The sequence below is a fragment of the Sminthopsis crassicaudata genome, chromosome 3 (genome assembly GCF_048593235.1).
Source record: "Sminthopsis crassicaudata isolate SCR6 chromosome 3, ASM4859323v1, whole genome shotgun sequence".
Lineage (NCBI taxonomy): Eukaryota > Metazoa > Chordata > Mammalia > Dasyuromorphia > Dasyuridae > Sminthopsis > Sminthopsis crassicaudata.
The window spans coordinates 295,918,583-295,936,257 of record NC_133619.1 but is presented as its reverse complement, the minus strand read 5'-3'; positions in this window follow the sequence as shown (position 1 = coordinate 295,936,257).

Genomic DNA, 17,675 nt, shown 5'->3' with positions numbered 1-17,675 from the left:
CCCCCAAAACAGAGGATCTGTCCATGTGTACTCAGCACTGGAAGTCAATTGGCAGTGCTAGCCCCAGGGAAAATGAAAGAAGCTGCCATGCTTTTTCCTTAAAAGCAGATCTCAATTGTTAAAAAAAAATGAAAAAAACAGCAAAAAGAACTGTCACTATAGACAGCTTTTATGGAGAAAAAGAAGATTAACCTCAAGCCCTGAGGATCTTAAAGACAAATCTTCTCCAGATGAATCCCAAAAGGGTGATATGAATTGGTCTCCATTTTACAAGGCTCTCTTGGAAGTATTCAAAAAAGATCTTAAAAGGCAGAAAAACATAGAGAGGTTTTTTTGTTTTTTGTTTTTTTTTGAAAGAGGGTTCGAAGAAAGGAAAAACAGAAATTATCTGGAGAAGATTCCTTAAAAATAGATCTGATTAAATTAACAAAAAACATATACTTTCTTACAAAATAGATATGAAAAATAAAACATTTCTTTGAGAAACAGAATCTGTGAAATGGAAATAAAATGTAATGAACAAAACAGGTCATTTAAAAGTTCAATTGGTCAAATGCAAAAGATGTTAAAAAAGCTAATTGAAGAAAACAATTTACTAATAATTAGAATTGACCAAATGGAAGTGAATAACTCAATGAAATTTCAAGAATCAGTCAAACAAAACCAAAAAAAAAATTTTTTTAAATAGAAGAAAATGTAATATATATTATGAAAATAACTTACCTGGAAAATAGATCTAGGAGAGACAATCTAAAAATTATTAAACTTCTTTAAAGCCATATTTCAGGAAATCGTCAAGGAAAACTGCCCAGATGACCTAGAACCAGAAGATAAAATAGCCATTGAAAGGATTCACCAATCACCTCCTGAATGAAATTCCAAAATGAAAAATCCAAGGAACATTATTGCCAAATTTAAGAATTAGAATTATCAAACCAAAGAGAAAGTATTTCAAGCATCCAGAAGGAAGCAATTCAAGTATTGAGAAGCCACAATCAAGATTACTCACACCTAGAAGCTTTAACATTAAAGGATTGAAGGATATAGAATCTAATATTCCAAAAAGCAAGGAACTCAGATTGCAGCCAAGAATCAACTATCCAAAAAATTGAGCATTATTTTTCAGGGGAAAAGATAGACATTCAGTTAAACAGAGGGATTTCATTTATTTCTTATGAAAGGAACAGTTCTGAATAGAAAATTTGATCTTCAAATAAGAACTCAAGGTAAAAAGGTAAAAAGGGAAGAAAAAAATAACTTTCTTTAAAAAGGTAAAAAAAAAATATCCCTATATGGTAAGATGATATATTTAACTCTTGAGATCTGTATCAATGTTTGGGGAATAATTAAAGCGTGCAGATATAATTTGATTGTATTGTGATTGTACATAAAAGAAACTAAAGGAGGAAAGGTGCTTTTATGGGAAGAAGAGGAAAATGGAGTTAAAATGGGATAAATTATATGTCACAAAGAGGATAAAAGACCTATTACAACTGAGAGAAAGAAGGAAGGGGGGTGAGCATTGGGTAAATCTTATTTTCAACAGATTTGGCTCAAAAAGAGAATATCATACACATTTAGCTTCATAGAGAAGTTTTTCTCACCCTATGGAGAAGTAGGAGGAGAAAGAGGAAAGAAAAGGCAAAGACTAATAGAAGAGGGAATAAAAGTAGAAGAGAAAAGAAATAAGAAAGGCCTGAAAAATGGGAGAGGAAGTCAGGAACAAAATACTGGGGAGGAGGGAAAGGGGAAAAGGGAAAAGTATCACTGCAGGAAAACAAGATGGCAGGAAATATAAAGGTAGTAATTTTAACTATGAATGTGAGTGGGATGAACGCTCCCATAAAATGGAAACATATAATAGACTGGATTAAAATCCAGAAACCTACAATTTTTTTTAATAAGAAACATATCTAAAGCAGAGAGATACATTCAAAGTAAAGGCAAAAGGCTGGAATAGAATCTATTATAATTCAGCTGAAGTTAAAAACAAAAGAACAAAACAGTGGTAGCAATCTTCATGTCAGATCAAATAAAAGCAAAAATACAATTAATAGATATAAGAAAGGAAACTATATCTTACTTAAAGGTACCATACATAATGAAGTAATATCAATACTAAACATATATGCACCAAGTGGTATAACATCCAAATCCCTAGAGGAGAATTTAAGAGAGCTAAAAGAAGAATTGGAAAGCAAAACTATATTAGTGGGGGATCTAAACTAGCTCTCTCAGAAATAGATAAATCCAAACACAAAATGAATAAGAAAGAAGATAAGTTAAATAATATTGTAGAAACATTAGGGATGTTAGATCTTTGGAGAAAATTGAATGGACACGTAAAGGAAAATATCTTTTTCTTAGTGGTACATGGAGACTATACAAAAACTGACCATGTAATAGAGCATAAAAAGTCAAAATCAAATGCAGAAAGGCAGAAATAGTAAATGCATTTCTTTTCAGATCATGATGCAATTATGTTTAATAGAAGGACAGGGGAAAGTAAACCAAAAAGTAATTGGAAAATAAATAATCTCATCCAAAAGAATTAATGGGTGAAACAGCAAATCATAGATACAATTTAAAATGTATCCAAGATATTGACAATAATAAGACAACATATCAAAATTTGTAGGATGTAGCCAAAACAAATTTAAGGAGAAATTGTATATCTCTATATGCTTTTTTTTGCATAAAATAGAGAAAGAGAAGTTCAATGAATTGGACTTGCAATTAAAAATCTAGAAAAAGAACAAATTAAAACCCCCCAATCAAATAGCAAACTTGAAATTCTAAAAATAAAAGGAGAGATTAATAAAATTGAAAGTAAAAAATAACTATTGAATTAGTGAATAAAACTAAAACTTGGTTTTATGAAAAAGCCACCAAAACAAATAAACCTTTAGTTAATTTCATTGGAAAAATGAAAATCTAATTATTATTCTCAAAAATGAAAAGGGAGAACTTTCCACCAATGAAGATTACATTAGAGCAATAATTAGGAATTATTTTGTCCAACTTTTTGCCAATAAATCTGATAATCTACGTGAAATGGAGGTGTATCCACAAAAATATAGATTGTCGAGATTAACAGAAGAGGAAATACATTACATAAATAGTCCCATTTTAGAATAAGAAATGGAATAAGATATGAATCAACTCACTAAGATTTACTTATGAATTCTATCAAACATTTGAAAAATAACAAACTCAAATAAATGATTTGAAAAAATAAGGAAAGAAAGACTCCTATCAAACTTTTTTTTATGATGAAGACATGGTATTGATACTTAAATCAGATAGGATGAAAAGAGAGAAAGGAAATTATAGACCAATTTCCCTAATTAATATTGATGAAAGAATCTTAAATAAAATATTAGCAAAGAAATTATAGCAAGTTGTCCCCAGGATAATACACCATGACCAAGTAGGATCTATTATTAGTACTGCTTCAATATTAAGAAAAATATTGGCATAATTTATTATTTCAATAACCAAATTCACAAAAAACTATGATTATCTCAATAGATACAGAAAAAGCATTTAATAAAATCCAACATCCATTCCTGTTAAAAACATGTGAAAGTATAGGAATAAATGGACTTTTCCTTAAAACACTCAGTAGCATCTATATAAAACCATCAGGAAGCATCATATGTAATGGGGAGAAGCTGGAACCATTCTCAATAAGATCAGGGATGAAACAAGGTTTCCCACTATCACCATTACTATTCAATATTGTATTAGAAATGCTAGCTTCAGGAATAAGAGAAGAAAAAGAGATTAAAGAATTAGAATAGGTAAGGGGGAAACCAAATTATCACTCTTTGCAAAAATATGATGGTATACTTAGAGAACCCTAGAGGAGCAACTAAAAAGTATTAGAACTAATATACAACTTTAGCAAAGTTGCAGGATACAAAATAAATCATCATAAATCATTAGCATTTTTATATATCACTAACAAAATCCAACAGCTAGAGATACAAAGAGAAATTCCATTTAAAATAACTCTTGATAGTATAAAATATTTGGGAATCTTATTGCCAAGGGAATATCAGGAGCTCCATGAGCAAAATAACAAAAACATTTTCCACACAAATAAGGTCATATCTAAACAACTAGAAAAATATCAAGTGTTCTTGGATAGGTCAAGTGAATATAATAAAGATGACAATACTACCTAAACTAATCTTTTTATTTAGTGCTATACCAATCAGACTCCCAAGAAACTATTTTAATTATCTAGCAAAAATAATAACAAAATTCATATGCAAGAAAAAAGGTCAAGAATTTCAAGGGAATTAATTGAAAAAAATTCAAATTAAGGTGGCCTAGCCTACCAGATCTAAAACTATATTATAAATCAGCAGTCATCAAAACCATTTGGTACTGCCTTAGAAACAGAATAGTTGATCAGTGGAATAGGATGGATTCACAGGACAAAATAGTCAATGATTATAGCAATCTAGTGTTTGACGAATGCAAAACTCCCAGATTTTGGGATAAGAACTCACTATTTGAGAAAAACTGCTGGTAAAATTGGAAAGTAGTATGGCAGAAACGTGGCATTGACCCATACCTAACACCTTATACGAAGATAAGGCAGAGATGGTTTAGACAATAAAGAATAATATTAGAAATAAAATAAAAGAACATAGGGTAGTTTGCCTCTCAAATCTGTGGAGGAGGAAGGAATTTGTTACCAAAAAAGAGCTGGAGACCACTATTGATCACAAAATTGATAGTTTTGATCATATTAAATTAAAATGGTTTTGTACAAACAAAACTAATGCAGACAGGATTAGAACATTATATTGGAAAAACATTTTTACATTCAAAGGTTCTTATAAAGCCTTCATTTCTAAAATACATAAAGAATTGACTCAAATTTATAAGAATTCAAGAAATTTTCTAATTGATAAATGCTCAAAAGATATGAACAGATAATTTTGAATGAAGATATTGAAACTATTCTAATCATATGAAAGGTGCCCTAAATCATTGATGAAATGAAAATTAAAACAACTCTGAGATAGGCTAAGATGACAGGAACTCATAATGATGAATGTTGGAGGGGATGGGGGAAAACAAGCACATTAATACACTGTTGGAACTGTGAACGGATCCAGCCATTCTAGAGAGCAATTTGGAACTATGCTCAAAATGTTATCAAACTGTGCATACCTTTGTATCCAGCAATGTTTCTAATGGGCTTATATCTGAGAAAAATATCTTAAAGGAGGGAAAAGTATCCACATGTTCAAAAATGTTTGTGGCAGCCCTTTTTGTAGTGGCAAAAAGAACTGGAAACTAATTGGATACCCATTAATTGGAGAATGGCTGAATAAATTATGGTATATGAATGCTATGGAATATTATTGTCCTGTAAGAAATGAAAAACAGGATGATTTCAGAGAGGACTGAAGAGACATACATGAACTGATGATAAGTAAAATGAGCAGAACCATAAGATCATTAAACACAGCAACAACAAGTGTTGCTCAATTCTGATGGACATGGCATTCTTCAATAATGAGATGTTTCAAACCAGTTCCAGTTGTTCAGGGATGAAGAAAGCCATCTACATTCAAGAGAGAGGACCATGGGAACTGAGCGTAGACCACAATATAGCATTTTCACTCTTTTTGTTGTTGTTTATTTGCATTTTGTTTTGCGTTTTTTTTTTCCTCTTGTGTGGCATGATAATTATATAAATATGTATACATATTTTGCATTTAACATATATTTTTACCCTGTTTAACACATATTGAACTACTTGACTACTTGACTACTTTTTGTAGTGGCAAAAAGAACTGGAAACTAATTGGATACCCATTAATTGGAGAATGGCTGAATAAATTATGGTATATGAATGCTATGGAATATTATTGTCCTGTAAGAAATGAAAAACAGGATGATTTCAGAGAGGACTGAAGAGACATACATGTGGAGGAAAGGGAAGAATTTGGAATACAAGGTTTTGCAAGGGCTAATGTTGAATAACTGTTTACACATATGTTTTGAAAAATAAAAAGCTTTAATTAAAAAAAAAAAGCCTATTGGAACTGGTATGAATCACCTTATTTTTGATGAGAACCATGTCGACCAGAATTGATCATCCATATAAACTTATTGTTACTATGTATGATCATTGCCTGGTTCTACTCATTGCCATTTCACTTAGCTTCTGTGCATGTAACTCTCCAGACCTCTCTGAAATCATCCTGATAATCATTTAGGAAGATCAAATTTCATGGACATGGCACTTTTCAACAATGAGATGATTGAGGCCAGTTCTAGTGATTTTGTGATAAACAAAGCCATCTATACCCAGAGAGAGAGTGAGCACTGTGGGAATTAAGTGTGAATCACAGCATAGCATTTTCACTGTTTTTTTGTTTTGTTTTTTTCTTTTTTTGGCTTGCATTTTGTCTTCTTTTTCCTTTTTTTTTTCCCTTTTTGATCTGATATTTTTGTGCAGATGATAATTGTATAAATGTATATACACATATTGGAAGTAATACAATTTTTCCCCAAAATGGTTCTATTTATTTATTTTTTTTATTATAACTTTTTATTGACAGAACATATGCTTGGGTAATGTTTTACAACATTATTGTTTGCACTCACTTCTGTTCTGACTTTTCCCTTCCCTCCCTCCACCCCTCCCCTAGATGGCAAGCAGTCTTATACATACTAAATATGTTATAGTATATCCTAGATACAATATATGTGCAGAATTGAATTATTTATTTATTTATTTATTTTTCTAGAAGAAAAACAAAAATGGAAACAGTTTATACTCATTTCCCAGTGTTCCTTTTCTGGGTGCAGCTGATTCTGTCCATCATTGATCGATTGGAACTGAATTAGATATTCTTTTTGTTGAAGATATCCACTTCCATCAGAATGTATTCTCATTAACTCCCCGCTGTTCACCTCAGTGGAGGTCAACTGGCTCTTACCTTCACTAGGTCTTCAGACATCTTCAGCATCGATTATCTCAATCAGAGAGCTATCTCTCTAGAGGTTCCTCACAGAACACTCGAGCCACTCAATATGCAGCAGTAGGTCTTTATTCTATCACTTTGCATAATGGCGTTCCCTAACGTGTCCTATAGCATTCCCTCTGGAGTTTTCCCTGGAGTTCCCCACCCCCCACCATCTTCTGAAACCCCCTTTTTATAGTCCCTAGGTCATGTGACTGAGAGTGCAAGAGTTAAAGCATGATCATCAAGAGTGAGGAGGCTTTCCCTCTTTACTGAGGCTTATTGAATACCATCAATGCCCTGTTTATCAGGCTCTGGCAGAATAAGCCTCTGAGTGCCTCTTATACTCTGCCCTTGAGATCTGCCCTTTACTCTAACACATCCTCATACAGTATCATTGTTGAAGTGTATAATGATCTCCTGGTTCTGCTCATTTCACTCAGCATCAATTCATGTAAGTCTCTCCAAACCTCTCTGTATTCATCCTGCTGGTCATTTCTTATAGAACAATAATATACCATAACATTCATATATCACAATTGATGGTTCTCCAATTGATGGGCATTGATTCATTTTCTAGTTTCTAGCCACTACAAAAAGGGCTGCCACAAACATTTTTGCACATGTGGGCCACTGTCTCTCCTTTAAGATCTCTTTGGGATACAAGCCCAGTAGTAACACTGCTAGTTCAAAGGGTATGCACAGTTTGATAACTTTTTGGGCATAATTCCAGATTGCTCTCCAGAATGGTTGGATTTGTTCACAACTCTACCAGCCACAGTTTTTCCACATCCCCTCCAACATTCATCATTATTTGTTCCTGTCATGTTAGCCAATCTGACAGGTGTGTAGTGATATCTCAGAGTTGTCTTAAATTGCCTTTCTCTGATCAAAAGTGATTTGCAAATTTTTAAATGTATAGCATGTATTCTATTACTTGCAATCTAGGGGAGGCTATGAGTGGGAAGCAAGGGAAAAATTCATAACAGTTCTTCCTTTCCTCCTCCAGCTTAGATCACTTTGTTCATTTTTCTGATACTCATACTTCCTGCACAGCAGGAAGAGATGAGGAGAAATAACTTACTGTACTTGTTCATGGCATTATGACAGCTCAGATCTTGGGACATGATGCAGAAATTTTCTTTAAGAAAAAATTGATTTATTTATGTATTTTATAGTATTTTATTTTCCAAATACATGTAAAGATAGTGTTCAATATTAATTTTCATAAAATATTGTCTTCTAAATTTTTCCCCTCCCTTTCTTCCTGACACTCCCTCAAGACAGCAAAAAATCTGATATAGGTTTAATATATGAAATTATTTTTAAAATATTTCTATATTTGTCATTTTGTGCAAGAAAAATCAGACCAAAAGGAGGGAAATCATAAGAAACATAAACACACGAATGCAAACAAAATGAAAAAATTCTGTGCTTTGATCCACATTCAGTCTCCACAGTTCTTTCTTTGGATGTGATTTGCATTTTCCATCCCAAGTCTATTGGAATAGATGCAGAAAATTTCTATGGCTCTTCAGGACAATATGTTATTATTTTAAGAACTCCTGATCTCACTGGTATACTCCCACATGAAGCCTTTATGATTCAGAGGGTTAATCCTTAGGAGCAGAGCTTTCCTATATGAAGAGGGTGGGGTGCATAGGAGGACTACCCAAATCCTATTAATGGGGATAAATTGAACTCTCATTTCCAAGCTGAGATTACAAGACATGTGGCTAGCAAGCATCTTCTAGCACTGGATAACCATTAAACTTTCATTTTATTCTTCTTTAATCTCCTAATTTGATCTTGATGCTACTCACTTACCCCTTTTGTCACTATTCCCTAACTAATCAATCTTACATGCTGGTGCCAAAGTAACACTAAACATATTCGCATTATAATAATTACTCTGGTAGGTCCAGAGACTCTGGAACTACATCCAATCTGACATGCTCCATACACAGTCATAATTAAATGTAAGATAAATACATAGTAAGGGAAAAAGCGTCATCAAAAGAAATATTCTCAATCTTCTAGAGATTTGGTGGATGAGTATGGTAGCCAGAGTGAGGGAATGTGAATCAATCAGATGTATAATACATGCTTATTTTTCTAGAATTTTCAGTCCTTTTTATTTGTGTTTTCTAAATACAAAGCTAGTCAGGTTTTACTAAGATGTGAGTGCCCTCAAATAGCAACTTTGAAAAATGATTTTATTTATTCTTCTTTAACTCAAATTATCTTCAGAAATGGAACTTGTGACCAATATGGTAGAGTAGAAGCATCTCAGGTGAATTCTCCCGACATTTCCTTTCAAACAATTTAAAAATAATACTTCAAATTAAATTTAGTATGTTCAACATAATTCTGTATATGATAGCAATATTTTTTTATGAAAAACTTTTTGTGACTGAATTACTTTGACTATTACAAACACCCAATTAAATACAAAGATGATATGAAGGAAGACGCCATCTGAATCCAGAGGAAGAATTAAAAAAGAGAATTATATATAGAATGATTTTTAACATGTATGCACAAACACACATTTCTTTATAACAATAATCATCTCTAAGTAGGGAAGAAAAAAAGGAAAAAAATAACATGACAATTTTATTTTATATTTAAAAGAAATAACTAATTTACATAATGGATTTGCAGTTTTCTTTTCAATCATACTTTTTTTTTTTTTTTTTTTTTTTACTATTGTACTATGTTGTTATGGAAATACTTGTTTAATTTCTTACATTCAGAATAAAATTAAAAAAGAATAAAAATGTTAAAAATTGAATTCTGCAGCAGGGAAGCCAACAAAAGTTAAAATAAGACAAATTTCCCAGCCCAAAATAATGTGGGAGGTTGTCAGGAGAGGCTTATGATACTGGAATGGTGGCCAGGCGACTGCACATGTGATAGCAACAAGAATACTGGGCCTTGATGGCAATTCTCATAGTGGATGCAGAAGGTTAGGGAGTTCTCAGCCCATAAACAGTAAAGGATCAGATAACTGTTCAAAAAAATATTACAGGAGATGCTGAGCTGATACTAGATACAGGACTGGGGCACTGTTTGGCAACTACATTAGACATATTAAATTCTGGCTTTTAGTTTCATGTCAAAGAGGAGTCCTTGTAATCAATCACAAGAGGGCAGGGGTCCTGTTGCATACTGTCTAAGTCCAGAAACTGGTGCTAGTACTTATAAAAACTTCAGGGGAACAAAGGAACTTACTGAATAAAGACCTCAACACAAACCAGGAGACCAATGGGCAAATATCTCTGCAGATCACACCAACTTGGAAAAAACAAACCTTGCAGACTCCCATATTTAGTTCTGAAAACAGCAGAAAGAAAAAAAGCCTGAAGATTGGGGTAATATCTTAGCACTCTTAGGTATGGCAAAGTTCTCCTATAAAGTTCAAAAACAAGAAACAATCTGGAAAAGATGAGCAACTAACCAAAAAAAAAAAAAAAAAAATGAACTTGGCCATAAACAACTACTCAGCCAAGTAATGCTTTTTATTGCTCTAATTTCCTCTTCATTGGTGGAAAGTTCAAAGACTAACAATTTCATTTCCCTCTTTCCTTTTTCTAATCAGATTTACCAAATGTTTATCTATTTTAGTGGTTTTTGCAGAAAACTCTTAGTTTTATTTATTAATTCAATAGTTTTTTTTTTACTTTCAATATTATTAATTTCTCCTTTTAATTTTAGACTTTCAAGTTTAGTTTTTGATTGTTTTTTTTTTTTTTAATTTGGTCTTTTCCTAGCTTTTTAAGTTGCAACCCCAATTCCTGCCTATTAGATTGATTCTTCTGACAAAAAAGAAAAATGAAAGGCTGGAGGGGATGTAAATAAATAGTGATGCTAACATATTATTAGTGGAATTGAGAAATGGTCCAACCATTCCAGAAAACAATTGTTACTATACCCTGAAGTCTATGAAACTGTATATATCCTATTACCCAAGCAACCAAATTCTAGGTTTGTAACTCAAAGGAATTAAAGAAAAAGGAAAAAAAAATATTATATACAGCTCTTTTTATGATAAGAAAGAATTGGAAAATGATGGGATGCCTATCAATTGGAAAATGACGGAACAAGTTGTGTTATAAGATTGTAATGGAAGATTATAGTGCAGTAAGAATGAAAGGAGATGGTTTCAAAAAAATCTGGAAAGATCCATTTGATATGATGAAGTGAAGTGAGCAGGAGATCATCATACATAGCAATGGCACTATTGTTACAATACTTAATTATGAAAGACTACTTTGTTGAGACAAGACAAGCCTGTTTCTTTTTGTTTTAATTCAGTATCATTTTTATTTCTTTTTTAAATCATTTTTTTTCCAAAACATATGCACTGATAGTTTTTTCAACATTGACCTTTCTATAGCCTTGTGTTCCAACTTTTCCCTTCCTACCCCTACCCTCTATCCTAGATAGCAAGCAATCCAATATATGTTATACATGTTAAAATATATGTTAAATCCAATATATGTAAACATATATATATACATATATATATACACACACAATTATCTTGCTACATAAGAAAGATCAGATCAAAAAAGAAAGAAAATGAGTAAGAACACAAAATACAACTGAAGAACAAGAAAAAGAGTGAAAATGCTATGTTGTGATCCACACTCAGTTCCCACAGTCCTCTCACTGTTTATAGATGGCTCTCTTCATTACAAGATCATTGGAAGTGTTCTGAATCATCTCATTATTGGAAAGAGTTATTTCTATTAGAATTGATAATGTATAATATTGCTGTTTCCATGAACAATGATCACCTGGTTCTGCTCATTTCACTCAACATTAGTTCATGTAAAATTTTCCAAGCCTCTTTGAAATCATCCTGCTGGTCATTTCTTACAGAACAATAGTATTCCATCACCTTAATATACCATAATATATTCAGCCATTCTCCATTTGATGGATATCCACTCAGTTTCCAGTTTCTAGCCACTATAAGGAGGGATGCCACAAACATTTTTGCACATGTGGGTCTCTTTTCCATCATTAAGATCTCTTTGGGATATTAGCCCAGTAGAAACACTGCTGGATCAGAGAGTATGCACAGTTTGATAATTTTTGAGCATAGTTTGAAATTAATTTCCAGAATGGTTGAATCTATTCACAGTTCCACCAACAATGCATCAGTGTCAGTTTTCCCACATCCCTTCCAACATTTGTCATTATCTTTCCTTGTCATTTTAACCAATCTGAGCGGTGTGTACTGGTATCTCAGAGTTGTCTTAATGTGCATTTCTCTAATCAATACAGATTTAGAATTTCATGTGACAAGAAGTGATTTTATTTCATCTGAAAATTGTTCATATCCTTTGACATTTTATCAACTGGAAATGGCTTGATTTCTTACAAATTTGAGTCAGTTCTCTATATATTTTAGAAATGAGGCCTTTATCAGAACACTTAAATGTAAAATTATTTTTCCAATTTATTGATTCCTTCAAGGGAAAGAGAGAACCAAGGAATTCTGAGAGCAAATGAAATATAATTTTCTTTTGCTTATGTCTGCTGCTTTTGTGACATGAATTTTATGGAAATATGTGTTGCATGATTTCTTATGTATAATTGATGTTTTGTTGCTTACTTTCTTAATGATTGAGGAAGACCTGAGGAAGGAAGAGAATATGGAACTCAAAATTAAAAAAAAAATATATATATATATATGAAAATAAATAAATAATAGTGTGTGGGATTTTTTTGTTTGTTTATTTGTTTTGTTTTGTTTTGTTTTGGAAGGGGGTCGGGAATTGTTGCTTACTCTGGCTCCAATATGAGACATTAGCATTTGTAGATACTGGGGCCTGATGTATATTTTATTTTTAAAATAATCATTTAAAATATTCCTTCTAAGGACTGGAAATTTTTTCCTCTAGCTCTGTCTTATTTTGTCTACTAGGCAACTGGACAAATGGCTTTAGAAAAAATTGAATGCAAAGATGTGAGACTGATTTGCATTTAGAATTCCTGTTTGTTAATACCATTAGCTAGCCAGGGCTGCCAGCAGGAAATTTTTCAGCACTCTTGTGGTCACAGAACTGCTTCTGTAATTTCATCCTCATCACTATGATTAATTGTCACAGGGAATTAGTCATTTCTCTAGAGAACTGACCCTTAAGTTGGAGTAAATGCTATGTGATTATGTTGAATTCTTCCAGTCCTAAACTTGTATATTAATTTTAGAGATGTTTCAGATTATTATTGGTTCAGGAATCCCAAAATCTAGTTGACTACACAATTTTTTGTTTCTTATCTGCTCTTTATTTTACTACTTTTCTCAATTTTCATGCCCACCATTTTCTTCTCTCATCTTTCTCAGTATGCTAGCTTGTGTTCTCATCTATTTCCTAAGGTGTTAACCTGTTTTAACAGACAATGAAATACTATTGTCATATTCTCTCTCTCTCTTTCAATCTCTCTCTCTCTTCTCTCTCTCTCTCTCTCTCTCTCTCTCTCTCTCTCTCTCTCTCTTTCTTTTTCTCTTTCTCCATCTCTTTCTCCATCTTGAATACTTCACCCCTCTGTCAGAATATGGATAGCACAATCATTCCTTAGTCCTCTGAAGAAGCTTGCATTCTAATAGGAAGAGAGATAACATATTTAAGGAATTGGTAAACAGGGAAGAATATTTACCTTGGAAAGTCAAAGAGATGCTAGATAGAATCATAGGGCTGTCAACTGGGAGACCCTTTCCATGAACCATGTGAGGTCCTGAATCAGAGTACCTCATTCAAAAAGTGGAAAGTAGTGTTATTATTTAAAAATATGAATATGTTTATATAGCAAAATATATGAATATTTACACACTTGAACATATGTATATCTGCATATATATGCAAGCATGTTATATGTGCAAGTATGTTTATAAGCTTAAGAGAAAATTGCTCTACATTTTAGTGGCCATAAGAAAGTAAAGAAGAGGGACTAGAATTGAGAGACAGGGAACTGAAATTGATTCATTTATAGGCAAGCATAGGGCTCAGGGAAGGGCATATCAACTCTATTTTTACTCTTTTACTTCACCTGCTTTTTTAAGATCCTGTTTAGAGGTATAGTATGTGATAAAAGTCAGGACCTTTAAGTGGGATTTGTCTAGTGGGTAAGAGAAAAAAGAGTTGCTAAGGGTTGTGCTTCTAAAGTCTATATATGACTCTGGAAGAGGACATTTGTGAAATTAATGGCAATTACTAACAAAGATTACTAAGGGCTGAGAGGGGGAGATATACTTATCAATAAGTGAGAAAAACAAAAATATGAAAAAAATCAAATAATGAAAATTTTATTTGAAAGGATTGATATTTTCTAAATAGAAACAAAAAAACTAAGAATAATATAATTAAACTCTTGAAAACAAGCATGTATAAAATGGGGAAAGAATGAATTAAGTAAAAACATTTTTAGAATTCAAGCCATCCTGGCTTCAGGTGCTCTATCTATGTATCAATTAGCTACCTAAAATAAGAAAAAAATATTTTAAAATCTAGTTTCACAAAAAACAAAATGGAAACAGCTACAAAATAACTAACACATACAAATAAATGATTGAGAATAAATAACTCAATAAATAAATGGATAAATAGATAAATTAAGTTAAAAAACCCTTGATGTGATATATGTTATATGAAGTTCTTTTTTATTTTGTTTTATTTTATTTTAGTATATCTTTTCACTTACAAGACATATGCATGGGTAATTTTTCAGCATTGACCCTTGCAAAACCTTCTGTCCTATTTTTCCACTTCTTCCTCCCACTCCCTCCCCTAAATGGCAGGTAGGCCAATACACATTTAATATGTTAAAGTATATGTTAAATGCAATATATGTATACATATTTACACAGTTATCTTGCTGAACAAAAAATGGATTTAGAAACAAGGTAAAAAATAACTTGAGAAGGAAGACAAAAATCTAACCATACAAAAACAGGACTGGAAATGCTATGTTTTGGTCCACACTCATTTCCCATAGTTCTTTCACTGAGTGTAGCAGGTTACCTTCATTACTGAACAATTGGAACTGATTTGGTACATCACATTGTTGAAGAGAGCCAAGTCCATCAGAATTGATCCTCATATAGTATTGTTGTTGAAATATATAATTATCTCCTGGTTCTGCTCATTTATTCAGCATCAGTTCATGTAAGTCTCTCAAGATGTTTCTGAAATCATCCTGCTGGTCATTTCTTACAGCACAATAATTTTCCATAATATTCATATACCAATTCAGCTATTCTTCAATTGAAGGGCATCCATTATATTTCCAGTTTCTACCCACTACAAAAAAAGGGCTGCCACAAATATTTTTGCACATATGAGTCCCTTTCCCTTCTTTAAGATCTCTTTGGGATATAAACCCAGTAGTAACACTGCTGGATCAAAGGGTACATACAGTTTGATAACTTTTCGAGCATAGGTACAAATTGCTCTCCAGAATGGTTGGATGCATTCACAATTATACCAACAATGTATCAGTGCCCAAAATGTTCTTAAATAGATGCTATTGATTATTTTAGGCAAAAGTCCATTTATTCCTATACTGTCAAGTGTTTTTTATTAGGAATGGATGTTGGATTTTATCAAATGCTTTATCTGTATCTATTGAGATGATCATATGATTTTTGTTAATTTGGTTTTTGATATAGTAAATTTTATTAAGAGTTTTCCTAATACTGAACCAGCCCTGCATTCCTGGTATAAATCCTGCTTGGTTATTGTGTATTATCCTAGAAATGATTTTCTGTAATCTTTTTGAGAGTATTTTATTTAAGATTTTTGCATCAATGTTCATGAGGGAGATAGGCCTATAATTTTTTTTTTTCTCTGTTTTCAACCTACCTTGTTTAGGTATCAATACTATGTCTATGTCATAAAAGGTATTTGGTAGGAATCCTTCATTCCCTATTTTTTCAAATAGTTTATATAGCATTGGGGCTAAATGTTCTTTAAATATTTGGTAGAATTCACATGTAAATCCATCTGGTCCTGGGGATTTTTTCTTAGGGAGTTGATTAATAGCTTGTTCTATTTCTTTTTCTAAAATGGGATTGTTTATCCAATTTACTTCTTCCTCTGTTAATCTGGGCAAGCTATATTTTTGAGGTATTCATCCATTTCATTTAAATTACCAAATTTAGGGGGCGGATCCAAGATGGCGGAGAAGAAACACACGACTCAGTGAACATCCTCACTCCCTCACAACCAATTAGATAAATTAAGTCTCAGAATTAGCTCAGGACTGATAGATACCACAAGGACTGGAAGCATGACTTACCAGCTGAAGAGAATCTGGAGTTTCAACAGGAAAGGTCAGTTCTCAGGGGAGGAATAAGAGAGACCAGCACAGATGGTGGGGTAGGGGCACACTGCGCCCATTGCGCTGGGAGGGGCTCTGGGATCAGAGAAGCCACTGAGGTAAAGGAATCTGGCACAGGCTGTTAGCTCTTCTCTACTAATTATTTAGCAGTTCAGAAGAGAAAGCCAAAATATTTTAAAACTCAGATTAGATTTACCCCGATCCTGGGGGTGACTCAGCAAATCTCTTGGCACCAGGGGGTGTGGCCTCAGCTACCTCCTGAGAATAGTTAAGAGATTGACAAGTGGGTGGATACGGCCCAAGACAACACACACTGCCTAGCTTAGCTGGAGGGAGTGGAACTCAGCTCCAGGAAGTCCCAGAGAAGCGGAACCTTTGAACTAGGGACCGCGGTTTCTGGCAGATACTTCCAGTTTGAGCACAGGGGCTTCTCACGTCACCTACTGCAGACATCCACTCCCCACCCGGACACATAGGCTGGGCTTCGTGCTGTCTTTACTATTCAATGCCCTCGGGCACAGCAGTGCTGATCACCTCTGAGGCACTTCCAGGGAGGGGGTGGGGAACTCTCTCCCAGAGCTCTATCTTAGCTCAGGCACAGGGGCCGCTGCATCCATCCAGTCTGGGAGGAAGCTGGTAAAGAAGTAAATAATTTCCTACCCCAGGGACAGACCCCAAAACATTTTTTTAAATATGAGCAAAAAAGCTAGAAAAACTATAGATTCCTTCTATACAGAGAAAGAGCGGGTATCCAACCCCGAGGAAGTTGACAGCAGAGAATCAGCAGACAACAACCTAAAGGGGAACGATTCCTGCCCCCCATCACATACCTCTCTCCTAGAAGAATCTCTTAAGAAATTGAGGGAGATCGAAGAAAAATGGGGAAAGGAAAGGGAAGCTATGATAGAAAATAACAACGTCCTGAAATTGGAGTTGGAAAAAATAAAGAATTCACAGGAGATGCAGGGAAACAAAATTAGTGAATTAGAAAAGGTTAAAAAAAACACAGGAAAGTAGGATTTCTGAATTGGAAAAGATAAAAAAGTCTCAAGAAAATAGAATTTCTGAATTGGAAAAAGAAAATAATTCTCAAAAAAAAAATTAGGGAAATGGAAAAAAATTCAATAGAGCAAAATAATTCATTTAAAAACGAAATTGGGCATTTATAAAAAGAACTAAAAACTGTGAAAGAAGAAAATAACTCCTTAAAAGTCAGGATGGAACAAATAGAAATGAATGATTCACAGAAAACCCAAGAATCAGTCAAACAAAACAAAAAAAATGAGAAGCTGGAGAACAACGTCAAATACTTACTGGGAAAATCTATAG